We start from the raw sequence: 8,480 nt of genomic DNA on the forward strand, positions 1-8,480 counted from the left end.
CACAACACACAAACACACTTCTACTATTTTTCTCTCAACTAGAAACCCTCAACAACACACCCCAATCCCTTTCAATTTTCGGTTCAAGCAAGGATCCCGGACAAGGACTCGGTCAAGACCACTAACTCGGACACTTCACCTTCTCTCATTTTCTTCCTTTCTTTCGGCTCATCCTCCTTCTTCACAACCGGTTAGTGTTGTTACTATGTGCATGAGATTTATGTTTGTTATATGAACTAGAAATGCTTGGGTAGTAGTTTTTGTATAATTTTTAGGATGATTTGTGGAACTTGACTATATGTGAAAACCCTTGTGAACAAAGCTTGATAACATGTTTAAATGACTAACAAATGGTAGTTCAAGAATGATTATGACTAACCATACTATGCTTCTTTATTCCTTGCAAATAATGATGTTAAACTTAAGATTCGGATATATAATGTATGTTTTGCATGTTGATCTTGCTAAAACATGTGATTTTGGTTCATAAATATATGATTATGTTGATATGAAAACCCTAGAAAATGATGAACATAAGATGAACTTGTTTGAATATGACTTGAAGATGTAAAAATGGCAAAGTTTGATCTATTTTCATTGCTGGTCAGTTTAGGAAAAATGTTAGTGGAACCTTATTGGCTGTTTCCTAATCTGGGTCTGATTGCATAGTACATATTGGACTGTTAGATCTGCATCATCACGTGTACGTGAAAGGGACAGCTTACGACTCGCAACCACACCGTTGCGACTCGCAACCAAGGCAAGACAACTCGAGACCACGTAGTTGCGACTCGCAACCATAGCATGACAACTCGAAACCTCACGATTGCGACTCGAGACTACGACGGTTGCGACTCGCAACCACAGCATGATGACTCGAGACCACACGGTTACGACTCGCAACCATAACGTGACAAGCCGAAACCACCTGGTTGCGACTCGAGACCAGCTGGTTGCGAGTGGGCTGTCCACTTTGGTTATTGGGCCATTATGTGTTATGGGCTATCTGTTGACTGGGTTATGTGTTACTGTTGACTGCTTAATTGTTTAGGCCGGCCCAATAACCCCATGACTGTTTACTTGTATGCATGTTACGTGCCAGTATGTGTTTTACGTGAATACTTGTATCTGACCTATACCGGTAACCATGTTAGGACATGGTGACCAGCGTGTTTGACCGAGTAACCTAAACCTACCGAGCAACCCAAGGTGAGTTCACAACTTAAAAGCATGCGTCCCGGTGGTTTGGGACACGAGACTAACAACCCTATCCCCTGGTAAAAGGGGATACCATTTACATACTTTCCCTGGTTATTGGGAACAAAACTTACTTTTCCTTCCCTGGTATTGGGAAACCTTTTGGACAATCCTATCCCCTGGTAAAAGGGGATACCATTTACATACTTTCCCTGGTTATTGGGAACACAACTTACTTTTCCTTCCCGGGTATTGGGAAACCTTTTGGTTAATTACTGTTTATACGGATTGCAACTAACGGCACTAAACGAAACTCTATCACTCAAGTCCCTACTACAAATACCGATTAGTCGCCGGGTTAGGCGAGCGGGTTATTAGTTGATAGCGCTATTTAGGTGTTTACCAGCCTCACACCGTGCCCTGGTTTGGGACGGGCGTGAACTAATAGACTCAGAAATCCGTCAATGATGATAGAACATTGACATCGGGGCATCCTGCGGATACGCAACGGTTACCTAGTGTTCGGTATTGGAAAAACAGTTTAGTCGCTAACTTTTGGGGTAGCTCCCCAGGGCATGTATAAACGGATAAATTAACCGGTGAAACAAAGTTTTTGGTAATTAAAACTGGACAACTAGTGAACTCACTCAGCATTATTGTTGACTCCTTACTGCATGCTTTGCAGGTAACCAATGATTCAGGAGCTGCTACTTGGGGAAGTGTAGTGTTCGTCAAACCCGTGTGTTGGGATAACTGTTTTGATCAATGAACTGTCTTTAAAACTATTTTGGTTTATGCTTCCGCTGTTTTGTTAAACTAATTACCGAATCTAAACTCTAATGTTGTTAATTACTTCGGATTTTAAATATTTCTACTATTAATTAAATGCTCAGTATAATTGGTGGCTGGATCCTGGTCAGTCACGCCCTCGAAGCGGGTGTTATCCGCAGGTGGATTTTGGGGGTGTGACATAACTCGTCACTTTTAGTGTAGTGCTTGTTTAGGGTCGTAAGTCAAGCGGTCTTGACAACCGCTTAGACTTTCGAACTCGACCCGTTTGGTCGATCATTAGGATTCGACCAAACATATTTTGTGACCATAGTTAAATAGGGAATAACCTTCCAAGGTTATACCTTATGGTCACTTAGTTTAATTAGTTGTATGATAGGTAGTTTATATACCTTAGGAAAATGACCAAAATGCCCTTTTCAAGCATAATTTGAATTTAAGCATATGTAACTTAATTTTTGACACTTAAACTGATTATGCAATGTTATTAAACATATTAGGGCATATAATACTTGTCATAGGACTAGTTATGCTATCCGAATGCGCTTTTGCGCAAATGACACGTTAAAGTAGCGTAAACTACCTTAACGGGTCATAAGCACTTAGGATAGGTTCCGAATCAGAATGTAGGTTTTGTTAAACCATATCACATGAGTTCCAATACTCATTTGGTTTACGAGACCTCATTCTACCCGATCTCCCGATTTCGGTGTCGATTTGTTAACATAGTGATTCCATACTAGGTACCACTTGATTTCTTGACTTCCCGAGCTTTGTTAGGTCACTTTATCAAGGATACTTGTAATCTCAAGTGAGTACATAGTCCCCTCTTGTGACAACTGGCACCAAACCGGTAATTTCCGTACATTCTAATTATTATTTAATGACTGCAACTATGTGCTTAAATGTCAACATTGTCTGATTACATACTATACAAGTGAATTCATGCATGTTTTATACTACAAGAATTACTTTATGCATTAATGAACAGCGTTGCGTCAGAAATACTAGTAAACTCACCGGTAAGACACATTTTGTCAACAATTCTGCAGAAAATAGTCAGACACTAGAATTGGGGCCTAGGTGTAGGTCTAACGTCAAGAATACATTAAAACCCAAGAGTACATACAAGGGTTAACATATAAACATTCCGGAAGCTAGAATATGCACTAAAAAGCACCCGAAACGCACTTTAAATGCAGAAATCTGCATAATTCAGCTATAATCAGCTTTTTAACATATAAATATTATGCAGAATTCATGTTTTATTATCCAGAATACCCTCCTAAGTGTTGGGAATTAAAAGGGTTACAAAAGGATACATAAAGGACACTAAACGGTGCAATTTAGCACTTTAATGAACCGGTATTTAACCGAACAACCGGACATTACCAGGAACATAAAAATATTACTAGAAGCATTGCTTTAATGTTTCTGAACTAGTTATGGTCCCCGAACCCCATAATACCTCTTATAACACAATAACACATTAAATCCCCAAACTTATTACTTGAAAGCTAACGTGTTTATAAAATTAGAATTGGAATTTACACATTACCCCCCCCCCCATTAAGAATGGACGGTCACAATAGGGGTGACCCCACCAAAATCTTGTCAAATCCTCCAAGATCTTTACTTGATCTCCATATATATTATATGATTTTATTAGATTTTATTTTGGGAATATTCCAAGGATTATACCATTTGAGAAATCTTATAAGATCCTACTAAATCCCATTAGATTCATTTTGATGTTACTTGGATATTACTTAGATTTGTTTTGATTTTATCTAGATCTTGTAAGATTTCAATAGATATTATGAATCTTGAAAGATTTACTAGAGATCTTGCAAGTGCTATATATATATACACCATCACTCCATCTTCTTCATAACCACAAACTCTCCTCCTCCCTCCTCCTTGTTCTCGGCCCTAATACACCCACCATACATCCACCATTTTCATCCATTGTCCATCCATTCCAAGCTTGACATAAGGTGCTATAAGGTGATTAACGAAGTGTGGAGCTTGTGGATCTTGAAGAACCTTCTTCATTTACTTTTATCCAACACTTTTGTCATCTTCAAGTTCTAGTAATCTTCCCTAGCCTTGTTGCTAGTGGTGAGCCCTCATGATCTCTTATTATTTCATATCTTGATGGTTAAAAGACGATATTTATAGTAAAGCACAATAACACTAAAGAATATGAACATGAATCTTCAACATAAGCTAAAAAATATAAGAATACATGTTGAATATGTTGATTGATTATTAGTGTTAGCAAAGTTAGACATCATAAGAAACCTACTAGATTGTGATTAAACACATGATCTAGTAAGTTAAAGTGGCGATCTTGTGAAAGACCAAGATCATCATAGTTTATGTCTTCATGAACTTGAATGAAGGAAGTGATTTTCATATGTAAAAATGGTTTAAACAAAATACAAATCTTGTAAATAGATGATTACAAGAATAATTTTCCCAAGAAACCAAGTTTATTTACAAGACTTTCAAAGTCATGGTATCTAAATAAACTAATAATATTTTTGGTGTTAAACAAGACTAGAAACATGTATGTAACAAGAAAAATACATGAGAAATATTTTTAGAAAAATCATCTTACAAGTTGTAAGTGACTAGATCTTTCAAGAATGTGATTTACAAACGAATAACCATGTTTTTAAGGGTAACTAAACCTACTAAATAACATGGTAAGTTACTACAAGTTTTTACAAGAACTTCAAGTTCATGATGTAGTATCATTTACATGATCTAGACTTATGGTAAGACTTGATTGTGTTGTTGATGTTTGATGATAATTTATGTAACACCCCAGAAACGGGTTTGGTAATCAAACCCCGTTAATACTAAAAGACGGGTAAAATACCATTAGTGGTAAAAAGAAAAAAAATTAAAATTAGTTAACCCGGTGAATATTAGGATTTGAATAAATAATATTGTATTAATAAAAAAGAGGAATAAATGCTTTGAGGAAACAAGGTTTATTAGGAACCCGAGTTAACGGGACTTAAAAATAAAACGGGTTATGATTCCCCACACCCACCAAGTTAACTAGGAATAGTTAACCTAGTTAGTAATGGGTAATTAAATGAAAAGCTATGAGATATAGCTTCTTTTGTAATAAATGAAACAAGAGGGACTAAAAGAGGCAAAAAGGGAAAATGTTTTAATTAAATAAAATACTAACACCAAAACACACACTCTAAGTGTGTGTTCTGGTCGAGATTTCTAGAAGAGCCAGGGAGCTCTCATCTTCAAACCCTAACTTGCTCAAATCCATCAATTGAAAGGCCAAATCAGTTCCAAATCGAAATCCAAGCTTATATTAGTGATCAACTAAGTAAAGGGATCACGAGTTTGACTCTTGACAAGCTAGATGGAGGCTTGGGAATGAAGCGGATCAAACAGAGCAAGTACGAAAAGGAAAGCGTAGTTTGGATGCGAGGTAAGTAAAAGCTTACACCCTTTTTAGTATACATCAGTGGTGTGTATTGAAAATGAATAAGGAAAAGTTAGTAATAGAGTTATAATGTTCCGACGCAAATAATATGAGTCGGAACTAGTGCAATGGTGAGAAATCATAAGCAATGGCAAAAAGGGGTAAATTGGTAAATTAGTCATGTGACGATGAACTAATATGAAATTTTGAAACATTACGTTATGGTGTAAACCGGGATGGGTAAAAGGGGCGAGATGGTAACTAGATATCATCTCATAATGGAAAATGGTCGTTCGGACTAAACGGGTCAAATGGCATTGGCAAGATCATTTGATAATATTAATTGATGATCGCTTGTTGAGTTTTGTGATTACAGGAAATATCATACGTTTCGCGTTGGTATTAATTAGAAATTAATAGTGAGAGATATTTAAACGGGTCAATCCTATGACTCGAGCCAGGTACGCCAAAATGAATTTAAAGTTAGATGTGCAATTTTGGTCAAATAGATAGTGATGGTCCTTCTCCGTAAAATGAAGGACATAAAATTGACCAAAAAGTCCATGTTGGGTAAAACGGGGGAACAACCCTTAGAGGTTGTTTAGGAATTTGTATTATGATTACGAAGTCCATAGATATGTATAAAAATTATAGGTAATGACATTCGTGGGGCGAATGTCTAAAAACGGGTCTTATGCGTAAAATGTCTAACCGAAGGGTAGAAATTGGGATTTTGGATTCCTTATGTTAAATCCACCACAAAATTTTTGTGGTGGAATAAAATTAGTTGTTTAGTATGTGAATAAAAGATGCGAAGTGAAAAGAGTGACTTTGACGTCTAAATGCTCAAAAGTCCCCTAAACGGGTCGAATAATCACCTAAGAAATTTATGATCCATTCGTGTATAAATCAGATTTTATGCAAACCAAGGTGATAAACGAGTCCGTAATTTAATTACGGATGCGTAGGAAAAAGATTCGTACAAAACGGATAAGTAGATAAAAAGTTATGGCATTTTGAAGTTGTGTTTTTGTAAAAACTTGAGCTGGGCAAAAAAATGCAGACCTAGAACCAGACCTGCTGGAAAATGGTCTTCCCCGCGCCACGCGAAGGGAAACCATCAAACTGGCGCGACACGATGGCGCTGTCACGGCACGCGAATGATCTAAGGTAGTCTCTCGCGTGGCGCGAGAGACGTAAAACCTGGAAATTTTATTTTATTTTGTTAGTTTGACTATAGAACTTGTTTAAACTCGTTTATAAGTTATCAAAACTAACTTTTTAGTTGGTTTTGATAATAGGTAATGTCAAGGGTTCCTGGATGAAAATCAAGCTCAACGAAGAACCGAACACGATCAAGATACAAGCTTCCGTACTGCGTTTCTTTGAAATTTTTAAACGACGAACTCAATTTCATTATGTTGTATTATTTTTAAATTGTGAAAGTTTTTAATAAGCCCGTATCTTTATATGAATGTGTATTTGTAAATACACATTTAATTAGCCGTTATTTGTACAAAAACCGTTATATAATAGTAAGGGTGTTACAAGTTGGTAATCAGAGCTCAAGGTTAAAAGGATAAAGTGTTCGGTTCGAGGCTTGATCGCAAATCCGGTAAGTACATGTATGTTAATAGTTTAGCATGCTAAAGTGTTGTAAACAACACATAGGGCTATCGTGTGATACACGTTACCCCAATTAAAATGATTGATATACTTGACGAAAATACACGCGTTAACGCGTATAGTAGAAAAAGCCTTGTATTATAATACGGGCGATTATTGAAGTTGACATTACTAACTTTTGTGAATGTTTTAATTGAAGGACACTCGCGACTGAAGATGACGAGAGTTGAACGAATTGTGGATATGATGATGGAACGGTCCGAGGTATGACAAGAAGAGCATACTCATCAAGTACCTAAATCGCGTAACGATCGCAAATAAGTAATGGCAAGGAAAGCCCGTTAGGGCAAGCATTTACCAGGTGCACGTTTAAATTTTTGCATGAATAAAAATATGAAACAAATACGTAGAAATTGATAGTTGCATATGTAGATTGAAAACTTGGGAAAACCTGAACAGAATACCTATCCAGGATATTGTTTCCAAGAGAAATAAATAGACGTGTTACTTACATGGGGCGTGATATGAAAGTTATAAAAAGGTCATGTATGTCATGTGTTGATCGCCTACTCTGGCCATGTAGGTAGTGAACACATGATACCATGAACTTTTTTATGATGGACACGCTTACACCCGATGTAGTAAGGACGGGGTGAGTGGGACAAATAAAAAAAAGTACCCAAATGAATCAGATAAGCAAAATATTTGATCATAATGTAAACGCACAGCCGAAATGACGGAAGCGTATTATATTAGGATAATGAGCCCGAGAGAAGGGACAAAGAAACATGTAAAATGATTAAGGTATGCATTGGGAGGGGGGTGTACTTACACTCGAACCCGGAGAATGCAAACATGTAAAATGATTAAGGTACGCACTGGGAGGGGGTGTACTTACACTCGAACCCGGAGATTGCAAACATATAAAATGATTAGGATATGCATTGGGAGGGAGTGTACCTACACTCGAACCTGGAAAATGCAAATATGCCTCTTAACGGGCCGTTTTTGTAAAACGTCAAACTTGAGGACAAAGTCGGAATATAAAAATGAAGCGAGGTCTTAATGCATACCGGGAGGGTTGCAATAAGAATGACTTCGGTTAAATGCTCGGTTGATGGGTAAGAATTAAACACATGTGTAGACCGAAAAACGGGAACTCGGATGGAATGTTAAAAGACTCGGGTTTTTGAGTCATAACTAAAAGACGACAAGATAATGTAAATAGAAATTTTGAATACATTATGTTCAACTATTTTAAAGTTGAACGGGTCGAATGTAGCCTTGGACTACGGTCAAGGTCAAAGAAAATACCAAAGCGAAAATAAATGATTTTAAACAAAAACAGGATGCCTTTACACCAAACATGTATTTTAATAATGACATGAGTAAGAAATGATCTACGGGA

This window comes from Helianthus annuus, chromosome 2 (assembly GCF_002127325.2).
Source record: "Helianthus annuus cultivar XRQ/B chromosome 2, HanXRQr2.0-SUNRISE, whole genome shotgun sequence".
In the NCBI taxonomy this organism is placed as follows: domain Eukaryota; kingdom Viridiplantae; phylum Streptophyta; class Magnoliopsida; order Asterales; family Asteraceae; genus Helianthus; species Helianthus annuus.